This window comes from Mesocricetus auratus, unplaced genomic scaffold (assembly GCF_017639785.1).
Source record: "Mesocricetus auratus isolate SY011 unplaced genomic scaffold, BCM_Maur_2.0 Super-Scaffold_100009, whole genome shotgun sequence".
Lineage (NCBI taxonomy): Eukaryota > Metazoa > Chordata > Mammalia > Rodentia > Cricetidae > Mesocricetus > Mesocricetus auratus.
This window is the reverse complement of record NW_024429193.1, coordinates 79,357,903-79,378,489: the sequence shown is the minus strand read 5'-3', so window position 1 is coordinate 79,378,489 and position 20,587 is coordinate 79,357,903. Positions and strand designations below refer to the sequence as shown.

General features: G+C 39.6%; 1 protein-coding gene across 1 annotated transcript in view; it reads right to left on the bottom strand.

The window, feature by feature from the left end:
- Wdr49 (WD repeat domain 49) overlaps positions 1-20,587 on the bottom strand; it is a 174,685-nt gene that overhangs the window by 14,613 nt on the left and 139,485 nt on the right. The window lies entirely within an intron of this gene.

Here is a 20,587-nt window from a genome sequence, read left to right as displayed (position 1 = left end):
TGAAGACCAGCAGCTCTCTAGGAAACATCTGAGACTCCATCATAGGATTGGACTTTTTGAGAGAGCCAGTCTCATGGACTGAACAACTACTGCATTCTTGGTCTTTTTGGAGGGACACAACCATTGTTGGACTAATAAGACCATAGCTTATAAGCCACTCTACTAAATCACACACACACACACACACACACACACACACACACACACCAGTTCTGACTAATAAAAGAGGGGAAACATTCTATAACACTATACAACCCTGTCAGAGAAAAGAAAATGATTTTCAGATGCTTAACATTCACTGTAAAAGATGCCCAGCTTAAGAGATAAAACTTCTCTTCCAAAAGTCACTCTGAGTGTGTAAGCAGCAGCAGACCTGGGAACATGCACCCTCCTCAAGTCATGTGGGATGATGGGCACTCACTGTCCTTTTCCTGTGTCCCTGGACCTTTCATCGCTGCCACTCTCTCGCCTAATAACTTTTATTCCCAATTCTGCACTGATTTTGCTAGCTATGAAATCATGAGAAAATGCTTAAACCCTCCATCTCAGTTTTCTTTCTTTATAAAGAAAACTCTGTGGTTGTCTTTTATTTTGGAACGTGTGCATGCATGTGTGTGTGTGTGTGTGTGTGTGTGTGTGTGTGTGTGTGTGTTTTCTCTTGGTCATTTTTTTCTTCCTCTGTTGCTTTCTACCCCACCCCTTCTCTCAAGTCCTGTCTGCTGGCCCTGTTAAGTGTCCTACTGTCTCTCCCTGTCCTGAATTGTTCCAGATGCCTCTGTAGGTACTCTCCTTCGTATGTGCAATAGAAAACTCCCCTTCAGCTATACCTTTGAAGTCAGCATATCTTCACTTTTATATGCCAAAACCTGGGCAGCCAGTGAAACAACGAACCAGATGTTTCTGGCCATTGCCTGACTCCCTCCATTCCTGGCCTTTGACTGGCATTCCAACCTTCCTGGCACCCAACAAGCAGGCACTCTACTTTAAGCAAGAAGCAGTGACAGAAACGATTATGTTGTTATCACAGTTAAAAACAAAAACAAAAACGCTGGATTGTCAGGTGCAAAAGAAATGGGAGTGACAGCTAACTGTGGTGCTTATTAGCATACCAAACAGCATCCTGGCCTCCAGGCTCTCTCAGTCACAAAGACCTGTTGCAGAGTCCATGCTGGCTGGCATTCTGCCTCTTCTCAGCTCTTCTCACCCCATTCCCAACCCTAACATTCTGCAGCTCAAGGGCTTCCCTTTGCCTCAGTTTCTCATTTCTATATAACCCTGCCATTTTTGCCATGCACCTCTTGGTCTTTATCTTCCTTTCTTTGCTTTCTTGGCACCTTCTCTCTTGCCTCTGTTTCTTGGTCATGTCTTCCTCTTTTTCTGCCCCACTCCTGCTTCGTCTCATGGCCTGGTTTAGTTTGACTAAATTCAATGTATTATTTTATCTCCCAATACCTCTGGCTGTACTCTCCCTCGTATCTATAATTAAAACCTCCCTCTCAACCATACCTTGGAGTAGGCATGTCCTCACTTTATACAACTATTTTCTGTAACTCCAGTTCTAGGAAATCTGATGCCTCCTGGCCTCCTTGGCCTCCTGCAGCCACATGGTGCATGTGAATTTATGAAAAGACACAGGTACACTTACAAATACAGTAAATAAATTTTAAAGAAATATTTTAAAAGTTAATATTAGCATATAATTACCTAAACCCCACATTTTATTAATGGTGTTTTTATTATTTGTTATTGGTGTTTTGTTTTCCTTAATGTACTTTTTCTGTAAGGTCAACATTCTCTCTGAACATTTCAATCCCGAGCCTTCTCTAGCCTATGACACTTTCCATGTCTGTCACACTCTACAGTTTTAAGGAACACTTGCAATTGTTTTTTTTTTTTCAGACTAACCCTTAATTTGGACCTGTGTGATGTTTTGATTATGAACTATCAGAGATACATTGTCACCTGACTGCTGGTATTAACCTTTATCACCTGGAGAATATTATGTTGTCAAATGTGCACTAATAACAAGCTTACTGTATTCATTGTAGTAATTTTTTTTCTTTAGAAGCAAGACACCAAACAACCCATAGTTTACCGGAGGTAAAATGAAAAGTTGGGTCTATTTCTGGAGTGTCCATGCGTCTATGAGAGATTCACTTGGAGGCACATATTTTCTAAGAGAGATTTACTCTCTGAAAATAAACTTTGGATATGTGCGAAGTTATTTTTCCCCCAGTGATGCTAGATTTGTTTCCCTCACAATTGACCATTGCCTCTAAGTATATTAAAGGAGCATTTTATCATTACTAGAGAAATGGCTCAGCTGTTAATACCACATACTGCTCTTACAGTGGACCCCAGTTTGGTTCCCAGTGCCCATGTTGGGTGGTTAACAACTGCCTGTAACTCTGGCTCCAGAGAAATCCAGTACCTTTTGCCTCCTTGGGCACTTCATGACCACAAACCTACACACAGACACAGACATAAGGAAAAAGAATAAAAACAACTATTTTCAAAACTAGCATATTATTTAGCCACTTCTGGGTGTCATAGACTAAACCTAGCATTTTAAGACTGTAAAGAAATCTGTAACAGTGGGAATTGGTAGTGAGCACAGAGAAGGTAGGCTGATATGTAGGCAGGCTTTGTAACTATTGGATTAATAATACATTTTACTAGAGAAGAATCATAGACATAAATTGACTGTGAAAGCATGGGGAGTAGGAAGATCACACATCTGAATAGTTAATGCCAGACCTTGACTTTCCCCAAAGTGTTTGACCTTTTCCTCCCATTGGACCATTTAGCAGCCACATCGAGTGTAATTTAAATTTACTCTCCTTTGTAGGAAACAAGATGTCTCATGCAGAGATAGACAAAACTAGGTAAAAAAGGAAAAGATCTTACTTAAATGACTACATATAGAATAGGGTTAGGATTAGGGCATCTGTGTGTAATACTAGACTGAAAAATCATCTATACACACTAACACCAAGGACCTGTCATTTGGTTTCCCCCAATATCTACCATGCAGGAGAATGGCTATCATGGAAACATACTGAGAACTGGAAAGGGGTGAATATTCCTAAAAGGTAGTGCACAGATGAGAATAATGAAGCAGAAGAATATAATAAAAGGCTTAAATAATTTATGTTTTTTTTCTTCAAAACTGTTTTACATGGTAGTGTGGGAGGGGTCACTATGGCTTCAACAGACAGGACATCAATTTCTTTCTGCTCTGGATGTAGACAGGAAATATAATAACTGTGACAGGAACTTCAGAGTCCTAGTAGGCATAACATAAAAATAAAAGGCAGTTGCTCTGATACAGCCGGTATTTCACAATACACTGGACAACTGAGGAGGAATGTTTCATCATTTTAATCTGGCACATGTTGGGCAAGCATTAGGACATAAGAGGAAAGCTAAACTCCACAACTAGAGTGTCTGTTTGAAACCTGACTTTTCCAGATGTGAAATGGGAATTAAAATAACATCCCCCCAAAAGTACAGTGAGAATAAATGACTTAAGCAAAAACATAAAGAAAAAGAAAAAGAAGACTTTAAAAACAGTTTCTGGAATATTGTAAGAACTCAGTGAATGTGGGTTACTATTATTTTATTCAACAACATACCATGATTTTATGCTAAGAAAGGAGTTCCAACACACATTTCTAGCAAGTTCTAGTATTCTTGATAACTTTCAGAAAGCTCAGACAAAACATCAAGAAATATGACTCACTCCCTAAATGAAAGATTACTCTTTTATGGTTTTCAAGACTTGAATTTCAAAAATTAATACGCTTTTATGTTTCATATTTGAGTATATGGCAATTATCACCACAGATTGTTGTCAAAAGCTGGCTGTCAGTCATTAAAGACGTTTATGTCAGATAATCACTAACTTAAAATAGAATGTAATGATTTTCCTATGTTTTTCTTTAAATCTATCTATTTTCAAATTTACTTTCAAACATAACATGTATTGTCAAAATAATTAGGTAATCAATAGCAATACAATTTTAAATATCCACTCCTTGCTACTAATGATAGAGCATAGTGCACTATTGTTGCAAGGGTATAAGAAACACTAATAGTGAAGTGCAGCTTCTGCTTATGAAAATCATTGCGAAGTTAATACAAATTCCTATTTTATTTTTCATCTGACTGCTTTATAGTTCCTTATAATTAATCCCTCTCTAAAGTAATTTTTAAAATGATGATCCAATGGAAAATATATGACATATAGTCAAAGAGAGAATAGAATTGCTTAATATTTCTGTAGAACAATAACGAGCATTGACAAATGGGTGCTATATGAAATGGATAGATCTGTCTTATCTATAATAGTGACTAAGTAGAATATCCTGTAAGATGCTGCATGAGTGCATCTCATCGTGATTATTCAAAGAGAAGCTGAATGTACTAAAGATGTTACTGGGCGCAATCTAATAATGCCTCTAATATTTCTTCCAACTTCTGTATTGAGTTATTAGAAGTTAATGTACATAGCAAGATGTTCACATTTACAAAAAAATCCAACTTAAAACAATGAGTAATATATCTTGGTTGGGGTGGCTGGGGAGGCAGAGTGATTTCTGTTAGTTTGAGGGTAGCCTGGTCTGTATACTAGGATCAAGACCATCTAGGACTACACAGTGAGCCTCTATCTCAAAATCAAGCCCTCCTTCCAAAACCAGAAACACCAACCAAACAACAACAGCAGTAAAATTGTATCAACGGAGGACCATTGAGATGGTTCAGTTTATGAAGGGACTTGCCACCAGCCTGAGGATCTGAGTTCAATCCCTGGAACCCACATGGTCAATGGAGAGAACCAGCTATGGAAAATTGTCTGTTGACCTCCAGACACACACTGTAGCATGTCTGTATACACATACACATACATAAGACAACAAGTTAATGTGGCAGTGGTGACTTTTTGCACAAGACCCACACAAGATAAAGTCAGCCAACACTCTGGTGGGATCTGGAGAGAGACGGAGGAGTGTTACTTCCTGCTGATGGACAATTGGCTGTTGATGGGTGCTCTGGGAACAAAAATCAGATTCCTTTAAGGAAGTGGCCCTGGTAAACCAGCTGTACTCCAGTACAAGACAGCACACTTCTGAATAGATAGGCAACACAAATTAAATTATATTTTAAATGAAAAAAATGAAAGAGGGCTTGAAATTGGGAGGGACAGTGGAAATGTATAGTAAATCTGAGAAGACTTAGGGAGAGACCAGAGAGTGAATATAAGTAAATATATGTGTATGTTTATAAATTCCCAAAGAACACTAGACATGTATCATAAAAAGACACATTATGGGAGTAGCTTAATGGCAACAACAGTGCCTAATCTTGAAGAAATCAGAAAATTTATTTTCTCATCTGAGCTGTGGGAAAGAGTAAAGAATTAAACAGAAGTTTGAGCAAGGTGACTGCTTGAGACAGAGTCCTTTTGTTGCTCACTGCTACCTACAGCAGGCACGCTGGCCAAGGAGCTCTTTCAGGAATGCTGTTGTGTATGTCTCTCCAGTTTTGCAATAGGAGCACTCAGGTTACACATGTATAGGATCATGTACCGCTTTCATGTGGCTTTGGGGGATAGGAACTCAGGTTTTTATGTTTCCACAGCAAGGCTTTTTTTCATGGTTCTATCTCCCCAGTGCTAACATTATTGTTTTGGTGTGTGTGTGTGTGTGTGTGTGTGTGTGTGTGTGTGTGTGTGAATACTAAGCCACCATTGATATTTTCTTTTCAATTAAATTTGAAAATTTGTGTATGTATTAATAATACACAGACAATAGGAAAAGAGGCCATATTAAAGACAGAAAAGACAAAAGCAGTGTTTCTCAGTGTAGGGAAAAGGGACCAGTCAAAGAAACACACCCTGAGCAGAGTCAAAGAAACACACTTTGGCCCTGCAACCAGAACCAAAGAAATGTACCCTGACCCTGAAACCAGTGCCAAAGGAACACACTTTGTCCCTGGAATCTGAGCCAGTGAAAGAAATGCACCCTGGCCCTAAAATTGGAGCCAAAGGGCTAAAAAGGACCAGAGAAAGAAACACACTTTGGCCCTGAAATCACAGCCAAATCTGACCTTAATCCTGTGTAACAAAGTAACCTTGAGCAGAGCTCTAGCCAATCTGAGCTCAGCACTGAAATTGGACCAATCCCTACCCTGGAAAAACTTCCCCCGCCCCCAAGAATCCCTATATAAACCCTGTGTATGTTCAGCTTGGCTGGTCTAGCTGCCTTCCAATTTGCTGCTGCAATGGAGCAGAGGCGACCCTGGGCAGAGCAGAGCAGAGCAAGCAGGGCTCTAACACTTACCTGGGAAACCTTCCCTTGGCAGAGTAGAGTTGTTACACTTGGCTCTCTGCTCTCCAGGAGCAGAACTGAACTGTAGCAACTTCGCCCACCTCCTGTGGAGCAAAACTGCTATACAAGGCAAACATACCCAGCTGGAAGACCCTGTCCTGCCGGAGTGGAGCAGATATGGAGAAGCCTTTTTCTGAGGCAAGTCTGTAAGCAGCTAAGCTTACTACAACCTGTGGTGGTCCTTGGCTCCCGAGCTCCAGGATACCTTTCCACCTGAGCTGTGTCTCAGTATTCTGTGACTCCCGAGTGCCAGAATACCTGACCGACTCCTGTTCCATCCAGTCCCGACCCATCCCAAAATGCTTACACACTCAGTTTATGAGTCATTTTCCCTCAGAGGGTCAAATGACCCTTTCACAGGGGTCACCAAATACCATCAGAAAGCATAGATAATTACATGATGATTCATTACAATACAAAAATATAGTTATGAAGTCACAAAGTGTGGAGATCATGTCCCGGCAGGAGGGGGAGTGACCCAAGTTGATGACTGTCCAACCACAAGAGGGAGTGGTCCAAAGCTGACCACCAGTGCCATTACAAGAAGCTTAGGAGGCGAGGCTTCGAGTGTTTACTAAGAAAAACAATTGGTTGCCCGAAGTCACACCAGATGAGGTCATCACACTCACAGACCATGCCCAAGAGGGACTAGGACACTATATACAACACAGGAACACCTTTGAAATTATTGGGTAATACTTTCCCCACCCTGGGGTTTTTCACTCTAAGAGGGCTCCACCATTACACAATAAAGGAGATCTTGCATGACTTGACTCCGTGTCTCCCGGTTGTGGGACTGGCAAACAGCACACTCTACACTCTCTGACCTTGACCCTTGACCCAGAAGGCCCCAGAGATCCCTGACAACAAAGAAAATTACTTTATGGTTGGGGGTCACCACAACATGAGAAACTATATTAAAAGGTCACAGTATTAAGAAGGTTGAGAACCACTGGTCTTAAGTAATTTCATTTACTAAATGAATATTACTAAATCTGTGTAGTAATATTCTATTACTAAAGATATTTAATATTTTTATTCTTAACATTTTACACAATAATTGAGCAACATGTAACTGATTTAGCATACATTAAAAATTCTTTCTCTAAATTTTTTTAAAACTTTAGCCATCCTCTTTGGAGTAATGGGCTTAGTAAAGAAAAAAATGTGTTGGTATTACAATGAAAATATATTCTTGTGGTTATTCTATCTAAATGTTTCATTTTGCACTTAAATTTTTTATAGGAATATATTCCAGTAAGCAGCACTCCTCCATGGCCTCTGTATGAGCTTCTGCCTCCAGGTTCCTGCTGTGTTCAAGTTCCTGCCCTACGGTATACTATGATGTAAGTGGTGTAAGCCTAATAAACCCTTTCTTCCTCAACCTATTTTGGTCTTGGTGTTTCATCACAGCAATACTAACCCTTACTAAAACAGATTACAGGTACTACATGAGTCGGGGAAAGAACAGAAGAGAGCAAGACAAAGAGATACCTTAATAGAGGGAGCCATTGTATGTTTAAAGATAAATCTGGCACTAGGGAAATGTCCAGAGATCTACAAGGATGACTCCAACTAAGAATTTAAGCAATAAAATAGCAGAGAGCCTACCTTAATTGCCCTTCCCCATAATGAGATTGATGACTATCTTATATGCCGTCTTAGAGCCTTCAGGCATGGAAGCAGAAGCAGAGACTCACAGCTAAGTACTGAGCCAAACTACTGAAATCCAACTAGAGAGAGGAAGGAGTGATGAGCAAAGGGGTCAAGACTGTGCTGGAGGAACCCACAGAAACAGCTGTGACCTGACCAAATGAGAGCACACAGACTCCAGTGGTAAAACTGGGGAACCAGCATTGGCCCATACCAAGCCCTCTGAATGAATGTGGGTGCCAGTTAGAAGGCCTGGGAAGTCTACAGGACCTCTGACAGTGAAACCAGTGTGGACTTTGGAGAACATTCCCCATGGAGGAATACTCTCTAAGCCCAGATACACACACAGAGGAGGGCCTAGGTCCCCCCAAATGAAGTGACAGACTTTGATGATTCCCCATGGAAGGCCTCACCCTCTCTGGGGAGTGAATGGGGGTGGGATGGGGAGGTTGGTGGGGCCATAGGAGAATGGAAAGGAGAGGAACTGGGATTGATATGTAAAATAAGATTGTTTATAAATTAAATAAATAATATTTTAAAAAGAAAAAAATTGTCCAAAATGGTTCTTGTTTCCTATTGCACTCCTTTGCTTGTTACTCCACTGTTTTCTTTTTTCATTTTCAGATAGTTGGGTGGTTTGAATTAGATGAACCCCATTTTCTTGGGCATTCCAATGTTTGATACCCAGTTGTTGATGCTGTTTGGCTATTTGCGTAGACTTAGGAGGTGTGGAGTTGCTGGAGGAAGTGAGTCACTCAGGGGTGAGCTTTGAGGTTTGAAGCTCCCTTCCATCTTCAGTTGGGTCTCCATTCCCTACTTGTGGTTGGAGACATGAGCTCTCAACTGTTTCTGGACTCTTATCCCTGTGGGACTGTAAGCCAGAAACAAATCATTCCTTATACAAGTTTCCTTAGTTGTGGTGTATCACAGGAATAGAAAAGTGATTAATACAAATGGTAATTGGTTTTGGTTTTGGTTTGGTTTTGCAGAATTAACAGAAGGAAAGATCTGTTTCTCTGTACCCACAGCGTATTTGGCACTAAGACCTTCCTGTTAGTTTTTCAAGTTTTCTACTCATCTTCATCTTCCAAAGATTTACATTTAAGATAACTTCTCTCCACCTACATACTTCTCACACATGATTTCATGAAATCTTTTCATTGTTATAGAAACCAAATGTTCATGTATAACCCAAAATATAATAGGTAACAAATTATTTTTTTCTGGGAAAAGAACTGGGGGAATGCAAATGAAAATAAAACTTAACTTATTTAAGTCTTCATGTTTCTTTCTTATTCCTTAGTTATACCTTTTCTGTCCTCCTACATCTTTCTTACCTCATTCCTCTCATCTAAATATACTTACATCAAAAAGAAAGGCTCCTCAGGTCTTTTCATGTTTTTGGATACATTTGTTTTTTCTTTTGCTGTTTTGCATGAAGACAGGAACTGGCCTAGTGTGGTGATATATTACTTGTGATTTATTAAAGCTTGCCTGAGGATTCAGAAAGCAAAGTCAGCTACAAGCTATAGAGATCAGATGGTGGTGATACACTTCAATCCCATCTTTTGGGAGGTAGAGGTAGACAGATCGCTATTAGTTCAAGGCCACACTAAGATACTGGAAACTAATCCATTTATAAAGAGAAACAACGCATACAAAGATGATCTCATCATCTGGGATCACACGACTTTAATCACAGCCCTAGAAAGGCATAAAAACGACAGGAGCCCCGTGTCTCAAACTGCATTTCTGAGGTAGTCTCTGGATTCTCTCCAGCCATGGTGAGGAGAGGCAGCAGTCTGAAGCTTGATGAAGAGCTGGTAGATCAGCCCTTTCAGCCTGAGCTAGAGGTGAGATCTAGGGGCTGGCTGCTTTTCTTTTCTGATCATCAGCTTGAAGCTTGAACCCCAATATCTGTTTCTGAGTCTTTTACAAATAATGCTACAGGCATAGACCATTTTGGGTTTACTCATTTGATTAAGTAAAGTGCTTGGGCTTCAGAAACCTTTTTTCTCAAAAAATAATTGCTCAACATTGAAAAGTATTTGTAAAATCTGTAAAAAATACTGGAAAGTTCAACTGACAGCTAATAAAAGTATTGTCACAGTCATGGTCACATTCTTGGAAAAAACAAGGGATGCAACCAATAAGTCAATTGTGAAAATGAATTTGTAACCATTTTCTTTCAATTACTGCATAATTCCTAAATGACATTATTATATTCTGTCTCATAACAACAATTGCAAAGTTATTACAAGCTAATTGTCTGGAATAAGCAGAATTTTAAAGAGCACAAGCAGACATCCTTGAAAAGCCTGCTTCACAGGAGAGAAAATTGTGCTTCCCTGTCCTGAGATCATCCATGGCCTTCGGACACACACTCAGTGTGGGAAAACCAAGGGAGAAAAACAAAATTCCAGTTTTAAGGAAAATTGTGAATTTTAAAACCTGCCAGCACAACTTTTGATAAAACAAGGTGTCTAGAAGTGATAAGACATGGAACAAAATAAGATCGAATTTCAGTAAGAGGTGAAAAAATGCTCAAAGCACCAATTCTTTTTAAAAGGTAGCAATAAAATTTATAATAAAGGATGGGACACAGTCAGGTGGTGGTAGCAGATGCTTTTAATCCCAGCACCCAGGAGGCAGAGTCAGGCAGATCTCTGTGAGTTTGAGGCCAACCTGGTTTACAGATTTGAGTCCAGCCTGGTCTACAGAGAGAGTTCCAGGATGAGTTCCAAAGACACCGAGAGACCGTGTCTTGAAAAACAAAACAAAAAGAATGGAACTCTGTTTTGCAAGGTGGTTCAGCAGCTAAGAGCTCTTGCCACCCAAGTATGACAATTTCATTTCAGTTCACTGATGGAAAGAAAGAACTGACTTAAAAGTTTCCTTCAAGAAAAGATCTCCACGAGACACTTTTGGACAACTGTGCTAATTAAACAAATTTAAAGTATGTGGATCGGTTTATCAGCCAGCAACCAACAGCAGACTCATGCCTCAGAGTCTCCTAGTATTGAAGCTCATAGGTATAGCAGTTTTACATAAATTAAAAAAAATCCCAACACAATTCTTCACAGACCTCGAAAGAACAATACTCAACTTCATACAGAAAAACAAAACAAAACAAAACAAAAAAGGATGGAAACACAAAACAATCTTGAAACTTCTGGAGGTACTGTCATCCCTGACTTCAAGCTCAACTCTAGAGCTATAGTAACAAAAACAGCTTGATACTGACATGAAAAGGACACATGGATCAATGGAATTGAATTGATGATCCACACACCTATGTATAGTGAGATATTCACCCTTCCCACAACTGTAGCACAGACCAAGCCCGTTTTGTAGTGGTCACAGGGGCAGGACCAGTCCCTGACCCCAGCATTCTCTCTTGCTTCCAGTCAGGTCACTGGGAACAGCCTGTGTGGATCCTTGGGGCTGGAACCTGCGGAACATCTTGTAAAAGTGACTCATCCCTGAAATAAATTATATTTAATATTTGAACAGAATCCCATGAATCATTGTAAATGACTCCACATCTGGCACATGACATCAGGACTAGGTCCTTGACTAAGAAGTACCCTGCTCATAAATATTCAAATACCTTGAATTATGGTAGTAAATACAGGGATGGTCATACCACAGTGTCCTCTCCATAGTCACTGAACACATAGGTCCTCAGCATGGAATGTAGCTAGATCATCATCTTCTTCATGTCAGTAGCTACAGGTGTCCACTCCCAGGTCCAGCTACAGCAGTCTGTTCCTCAACTGGCGAAATCTGGGTCCTCAGTGAAGTTGTCCTGCAAGGCTTCAGGGTACATCCTCACTGATTATGTTATGGACTGGGAGAAGACGAAGCCTGGACTGGCATGGAGTGAATTGGAGGTATTTATCTTGATAATGTGTGATACTGCCTACAATCAGAAGTTCCAGGGCAAGGCCACACTGACTGCAGACAAATCGTCCAGCACAGCCTGCATGTTGCTCAGGAGCCTGATGTCTGAGGACTCTGCAGTCTATTACTGTGAAAGACACACAGTATTGCAACCACATCCTGAGAAACCCTGGAAGAGCAGGAAACTGCCCTGGGATTGAGATGATCAGCCTGGAGACTTGCTCAGAGATCATCATTCCTAGAGTCTCTTTGTCTGCCTCATCCTTGTGGTCCTATCTGCTTTCAGTCAAATTTTCAAAATTACAACTGTGAATAAAGTGATGTGAATTGAGTTTACCCCTGCAATACATTGTATTTCAACAATATCTCTACTGTGACCACACCTAAACAGGAGTGGTCAGTGCTACAGGTGTGGGTGGAGTGATTATCTCACTACACCTATGAACACCTGATTTTTTGACAAAGAAACCAAAACTGTACAGGGCAAAAAAAGAAAGCATCTTCAACAAATGTTGTTGGCATAAGTGGATGTCAACATGTAGAAGAATGAAAATAGATCCATATCTATCACCATGCACAAAACTCAAGTTCAAATGGATCACAGACCTCTGCATAAATCCAGTTACACTTAACCTGATAGGAAAGTGGGAAGTAGCCTTGAATACATTGGCACAGGAGATCTCTTCCTAAATATAACACCAGTAGCACAGATACTGAGAGCAACAATCAATAAATGGGACCTTCTAGAACTGAAACACTTCTGTAAGGCAAATGACACAGTAATTAAGACAAAACGGCAGTCTACAGAATGGGTAAAGATCTTCACCAACCCTACATCTGACAGATTGCTGGTCTCCTATACATATAAAAAACTCAAGAGACTAGACATCAAAATACCAAACAATCATATTAAAAATGGGGTACAGATCTAAACAGAGAATTCTCAACAGAAGAATTTCAAATGGTCAAAAGACATTTATGGACTTGTTTAACATTCTTGGTCATCAGGGACGTGCAACTCAAAACAACACCTGTCTGAATGGCTAAGACCAAAAACACTGATGACAGCCTATTCTAGGGAGGATGTGGTATACCGGGAGCACTCCTCCACCACTAGTGGAAGTGCAAACTTACACAACCACTTTGGAAATCAATATGGAGGTTTCTCAGAAAAATGGATATTAATCTACCTCAAGACCCAGCATTACTGCTCTTGGGCATAAACCCAAAGGATGACTAAATACACCACAAGGACACTGGCTCACCTATGTTCACAGCAGCACTGTTTGTAATAGCCAGAACCTGGAAACAGCTTAGGTTTCCCACAACTAAAGAATAGACAAGGAAAATGTGGTACATGTATACAATGAAGTATTACAAAGAGGTAAGAAACAATGACACTGGGAAACGGGAATATAAATGGATAAAACTAGAAAACAATCATCCTGAACGAGGTAACACAGACTCAGAATGACAAACACCATATGTACTCACTAATAAGTGGATAGTAGATATAAAGCAAAGGATAACCAGAGCACAGCCCATAGCTCCAGAGAAGGTAGGTAACAAGGAGGACTCTAAGATGAACACAGGGATCACCCCGGGAGGGGAAATAATTATCCTGGATAAACTGGGGGAGGAGTGATTAGGGGAGGGAATAGGGAAAGGGAGCAAGAGGGAATGGGATGGTTGAGTTGGGGACAGGGACAGAGTGGGAGAGCAGTGAAAGAAATATCTTGATAGAGAGACATTACGGGGCTAGGGAGAAAGCTGATGCTAGGGAAATTTCCGGGAATCCACAAGGATGACCCCAGCTAAGACTCATAGCAATAGTGGAGAGGTTACCTGAACTGGCCTTCTCCTGTAATCAGATTGGTGACTACCCTAATTGTCATCATAGAGCCTTCATCGAGTAACTGATAGATTCAGGCGCAGAGATCCACAGCCAAGTTCCAGGCCAAGCTCCAGGATCCATCAAAAAGAGGGAGGAGAAATTTTATGAGCAAGGGGCTTCAAGATCAGGATGAGGAAAGCCAGAGAGACAGCTGGCCCAATCTCATGGGAGTACATGGATTCTAAACCAACAGCTGGGGAGCCTACACAGGATGAAACTAGGCCCTCTGCATGCAGGTGACAGTTGTGTAGCTAGGTCTGTTTGTGCAACCCTTAACAGTGGGACTACATGTGTCCCTGGTGCAAAAGGTGGATTTTTGGAGGTCATTTCCTATGGTGGGATACCTTGCTCAACCTAATTGCAAGGGGGAGGGGCTTGGTCCTGCCTCAACTGAATGTTGCAGACTTTATTGACTCCTCTCAGGAGGCCTTCCCCTTTCTGAGGAGTAGATAGGGTGGGTTGGAGGAGGTATTGGGGGAAGCAGGAGGAGGAGAGGGAGGGGGAACTGTGGTTGGTATGTAAAATGGATAAAAAATAAAAATAAAACATAATTACACCAGTGTTAAAGGGGTTTAGAGTAACTGCTCTTTTTGCTGAGCTTAGTGGGATTTTCTAGACACCACATGACAGCTTTTTTTCCTGATTTATACCTCTTCTTAGTTATTCTAGTTTTATGCTTTAGCCTGCAAAAGCATCATTTATTCTGGTTAGTATGTCTGGACCATGGTCAGCATTGCAGACAGTCCTAGAAGGGTTGCTAAGATGGTTGTTGCTGTTGGGATGTGGAGGACTGAGAGGTATCCAGGTAAACACAAAACAAAATCAGGAGAAGATGGTGTTTCCTTAGCTGTTTCACTCTCAACTCCACTTCTTGACTTCTCTCTGTCTCTCTGCCTTTCTCTGTATTCTCTCTTCTCCTATCTCCCTCCTTCTCTGTCTCATAAATAAATAAATAAATATGAAAATTTTATTTTAAAATGGTAGACTATCTTGTTGGCTGGAATATATAATATTTACACTGACTCTTTTACAGACACGAAATAAAGGGGAACCATGGTCTTACTGCATTGGCCTCAGTTAACTCTCTTATCTTCAATCTGAGTTGGTGGGAAACATCTTAGCTTTGGTAAAGTTTCCATTTTCTGTCTTCTATGCTTATGCATATTGGCAATGCTCTGTTTCTAAATCAAAAATGTCCTTTGCCCGATAATAAACTGCTACTTGACATTTTGGAAAGCTACAATTAAAAGAGATGGAATAATAAATACCAAAGTTCAGTTTAGCATAACTTTTCTTTTGTCTCTATGTCAGCAGAAGCTCAAAGCATTGAAAAGCAAAAATATTAATTAGGAGTTAAAAAAAATCTATCTCTTCTGCTCCAAAGTGATGCTGCAGTTTCCCTGTAGTGACCTACCAGTATACCAAAGCAGTAGTTTCAAAATGGATCTTGCAATGTTTGTGTCTACTGTCCAACTGAAAAGGGGACAAAGGCAAATTTAATATTAGCAGAGGAGATTCCGTGCGCATTCCTACTTCCACAAAGCGAAGCACAGTTCACATCCTCTTATCTGAGCCTCATCCCATATTGACCAATCAAAAAATTGAAAATATAAACCCTGAAATGAGGTCAGAGGATAACAGTGGATTGATATCTCACGATGACGTAAACAGGAACCTAGGCAGTGTTGATGGATTTCCTATGGCCACACAGGAATTAACTCAAGCAGAGTTGTGTATAGGCTCTATCTAAATACGCCTTGTGTGCCTTACCTCATGAGACAACGCAATGGACGCATCAGTTTGAAACATTCCATACAAGTATCCCTTTGTGGAGGCCATCAAAGAGCCGCCAACTGTAGGCACTCCTAGATTAAAAGCTCACGGTCTGCCCGTGTGGTGAGTCTAGCGAACTGTGACTCCATCGTTTTCCTTCTTCTTTGCCTTTTCTATATCTCATCCTCAACCACTGGGCAGCAGACAGATCAGGAAGTGGCAAGGAAGAAGGAAAGAGTTTGCGTTGTGGATGACACTCTGAGTGGCAGGGAAAAGGAAAGAGTTTGCGCTGTCAATGATACTCTATCGGTCAACCTAAAAGGCTACAGTAGCACTCAATTGATACATGCTGGGAATTTTCGGGAACAATTTTCTTGTCATTGCTAAGCATCATTTCTTTCCATAGGCGCAATAAATAGTGAATGAATTTCACTCTTTAAGAAGCAAGTTCAAATGCCTACCGGATTTTTTGTTTGTCTAATGGGAGCAGTGCTTTTTATATGCACGTAATAGTTCATGCTAATAAATAGAATCGATGATAACCTTCCAAACAGAATCATCAAACCCAGATCGTGTCACTCGTAAATTCTAGAAAACATGTAAGTCATAAGAAATACTAATTTTCTTCCAAAAAATGGGAGTAAAGGAACATTTTGTAACTTATTCTAGGGAGCAACATAGTTCTCATACCAAAACAAGATACAGAAATACTGCAGACCAATTTCTCTCAGGATCATAGTTTCAAAACTTTAACACAACATTATTAAGCTAATCCAACTGTATACAAAAAGGTAGTCAAGTGGGATTTATTCAGATTTATATATGCAAAGCTCGTCCACCATTTAGAAATCAATTCAATATCAGATTAGAAGAAGTTGTAGCTAATACAAAAAGAGAAGAAAGAAAAGAAAATAGGTACAGAATGGAAAATAAAGAAATAACAGTTTTGATGAAGATATTGTCTGTGGAGAAAAAGTAAGAAAAAACACTTATGGAAATAATAAGTTATTCTAGCAACACTTAGTGATAGCAGGTTTTATTTAAAAATCTAGTTATAGCTCTTGGACCCCAAACTGATGGCTGGGAGGCCAGCATGAGACTTTTCCAGACATCCTGAATGTGGGTGTCAGTGAGGAGGCCTAGGAGATCTGTGGGGCCTTGAGTAGTAATTATCCCTGACATATAAATGGACTTTGGGTGCCCATCCCACAGTGAGGGATGCTCTCAAAGCCTGGGCTCTTGAGGGAGGGCCTAGGCCCTGCCCTGAATGAAATGGCAGACTCTGGAGATCCTCCATGGAGGGCCTCACACTCCCTGGGGATCCCAGTAGGGATTGGGTGGGGGGGCAGTAGGGCCTAGTGGGGGGGCAGGGGAGGAGGGGAAGGAGAGGGAGCTGGGGTTGACATATGAAGCAAGCTTGTTTCTAATTTAAATTTTTAAAAAAAGAAATGTAAAAAATCTAGTTTTATATATATGTAAAATCAATAAACAATTGGAATTTGAAGTATACCATTTATGCTAGCATAAACATTGAAATACTTAAGAATAATCTAACAAAATACACATGGAAATACCTGTGTTAGGAAAACTATGAAACCATAAGGAAGGACATTTTTCAAAAAAACATAAACAAATAGAAAGATGCTGTTGTATAGTGGTTTCCTCTGAACTGAAACATTCCCACCACAGGGAAGGGGCTGGACTCAAGAGACTCCAGGTAAACAAAAGGTCACATGTCCTAGAAAGTGGAAATTTGCAAGAATCTAGAAGCCACCTCCCAGCCTTATAATATCCATGAGCAGTTGCCCTGTGACCAGCTGAGCTGAACAGAGACATTTCTTCCTCCTGGCCAGGTGCCTGCATGCATGACAACTTTCATGAGTCACCAGCAGCAATGTCACAGTCCTTCTAGGATATAGCTACATTTTGAATCAACACTTCCGTTTGTTAGTTCTCAGCCATATTGCTGCTATTAATCCTTGTAAAAACTCTTAAATTCACCAACTGGACTTAGGTTCAATCATTACGTCAGTCTCTGGTGTTTTACTTTGTGAGGATTGTATGTTATGTCTCCCCCTCCATATAATAGATAGTCATGAGTAGAAAGAATATCACTGGTTTGTCCCAAGATGACCCATATTTCAATAAGAAACCGTAATTGCAATTTTATAAACATATTTTATGGATGTCAACAAAGTGACTGACATTTTTATGATAATAAGTAAGACCTGGAACAGCCAAACGAATATAGAGGAATAAAGCAAGAATACTATGAGCAAACTAGCTTTCTTCAAGGTTTAACATAAAATTGCAATAACTAAAACAGGATTATGTTGGTGAAAAACACAGACAGCTAGATCAATACAATAGACTAAAGCTCAGAAATAGATCCATGCAAATAACATAGAGTTATTATTTATCATTGTATTCTACATAACTGTCGAATTATGAAGTAATCAAGATAACATTTGATGGTAAATGGATTAATTGTTCATCCACATCACTTAGGGGAAAAAAGAAATGAACTCTCATATCTTCAGTGAATACTGAGGAACTTTAAATGTGTATCCATTTGTGAAGAAAGCTAGCCTTTAAGGATTATTCACTACACAACTCCTAACTATATGTCATTACAGGATGGGCAATGCTAGGAATAGTGAATAGCACCAGTGCTTGCTAAATTTAGTCACAGGGATGGTGGATGAGTAAATGGGGGAAAGACTATAAAGATATGCAAGAATTAAGTCTAGAAGAAGAAACAAAAGATGAGAATTTAGATGATTTTAAATACATAGAGAAGTTTTCTTTAATTCCAGAAAGGTGGCATCCCCAAATATGGCTATACTGTGATCAGGGCACAGGACTCAAAAACACAAGGGCCAGAGTTCAGGAGCATATAGATTACATGCGTAAGCTGGGGATTTTACATCTAAGGATGGAGAAGAAAAAATCCACAGAAATTGTAAAAAATAACACTATGAAGCTTACACTATGAAGTTCAATGACCAGCACAACATCAACGTTTATTCATCAACTATAACAACTGTTCAGTACAAATATAAGACATTGTGGGAAATAGTCTGAGGAGTGTAGAGGAACTTTTGGTACTTTTCCTTGAAATTTTATAAGTCAAACATAATTGTAGATGCATATGGAAAACAGTTCCAATTTTCTAAGAGACAGATAGAATTCACTTTTCAAATATGACAGTTTAAAATAAAAGGTGAAATTATGAGAACATAAGCTGGAAAAATACAGGAAATAAAGCTAAATAAATACGGAAACTTCCTTGCATTCAAGAGTAAGTAGAATGAAGTTTTGTTGAGTAATATGGAGAAACAATAAGTCTGATCAACACAAAAAAGTTAAAAGCTTAAGAAGAGTGAGAGCTAGTTAGAGTTAAGCTCTTGGAACTTCTGTTCAAATTCCTGTGCATTTTACCAAGACAGGAGTCAAGTCTGACAAACATTCTGAGATGATAGTGTTTGATAAATAATAGATTTATAAATGATAGAAAGATTAATGATGGTGAGATGATTGGTAGTTGACATATATGTATATATATATATCAGATCAATAAATATAATTATACATGCATGATAGATAATAAAACATATTATATATGATAGATAGGTTGATAGATAAATAGGTAGACAGACAGATAGAGACAAACAGTAATATTAAGGAAAGGAACTATTTCTCATAATTCTGTTGAGGACAGAATAGAAATAGAAGTGTAACAAGAATAAGAAAAAAAGAGGCCATGAAATGGATATGGAGTAAGGGACGAAAGGGGAAAGGGAAAATAATATAATTATATTTGAATCTTAAATCAAAAAATATTTAGAAAAACAAAATTAGACAAGACAGACTAGAAGACAATGCCTTCCAGGATATTCAGTGGGAGAATTGGGACACCATCCCAGCCACACAACCTTTGACCTACAGTCTATCCTGCCTATGGGATGTGCTTGGAAAAGGGTTTGCAGCAATTATGGGAGTAGCCAACTAATGACTAGTCCTATATGAGTCCCATGTCATGAGAATGAGCCCATCACTGACACTGTATTGAGTGTCAGGGCCCAGAGGCTGTATGGCCCAGAGATCTAAGACAGAACCAAACACAACTTTGAGGAAAAATGTCAATATAATGATATCTAACAATATTCTGCTATACTCTGATTGTAGATTACCCCAATTGTCATCAGAGAGCCTTCATCCAGTAGCTAATTAAAACAGATGCGGTGACCCACAGCTAAACATCACCCTAAGTTATTATTTACTCAGGTAGTATATATCCTTCTGGAGTCTTTGATGGAGTTGAAGATGAAATAGGTATAGTTTTCCTTACTTATGATAAAAGCTAAATTAGGTACAGAACTTTGGGTTCACTAAGATAGTATACATTATGGAGTGCTTTTTCCAAAATTGAAAAATAAAAAAGGACTGAATATTATGAGTGTAATTCTTACATGATAATTGTTCTTATCATATATAGTGTCACTGTGTTAGAGTTAAACCCTTTACTTTTTATTTAGGCAAAAATAATGGAAATGTACATTGTGAAGACATGCCTTTCCCAAGGCACCTTCTTATTGGTTTAATTTAAAAAAAAAAGGAAATGGCCATTAGCTAGGCAGGAGGTGTGGGTGGGACAGCCAGATCCAGAGGTCACTGGGAAGAAGAAAATTGAGGTCACCAGGTGACACAGAGGTGTTAGAAGACAGGTATGTCTGCAAGCCACATGACAATATGTAGATTAATACAAATGGGTTAACTTAAAAAAGGAGAGCTAGTTAGAAACAAGTGTAAGCTCTTGACCAAGCTCTCATAATTAATAAGAAGTCTCTCTCTTGTTATTTGGGGCCTGGCTGGCTGGACAGAACAATCCACCTACAGTTTTGTTGCTTGGTCTACTTGTGAGACTCCTAACAGTGGGAGCAGGGGCTGGATGTACCTAATGCTGTGCCTGACT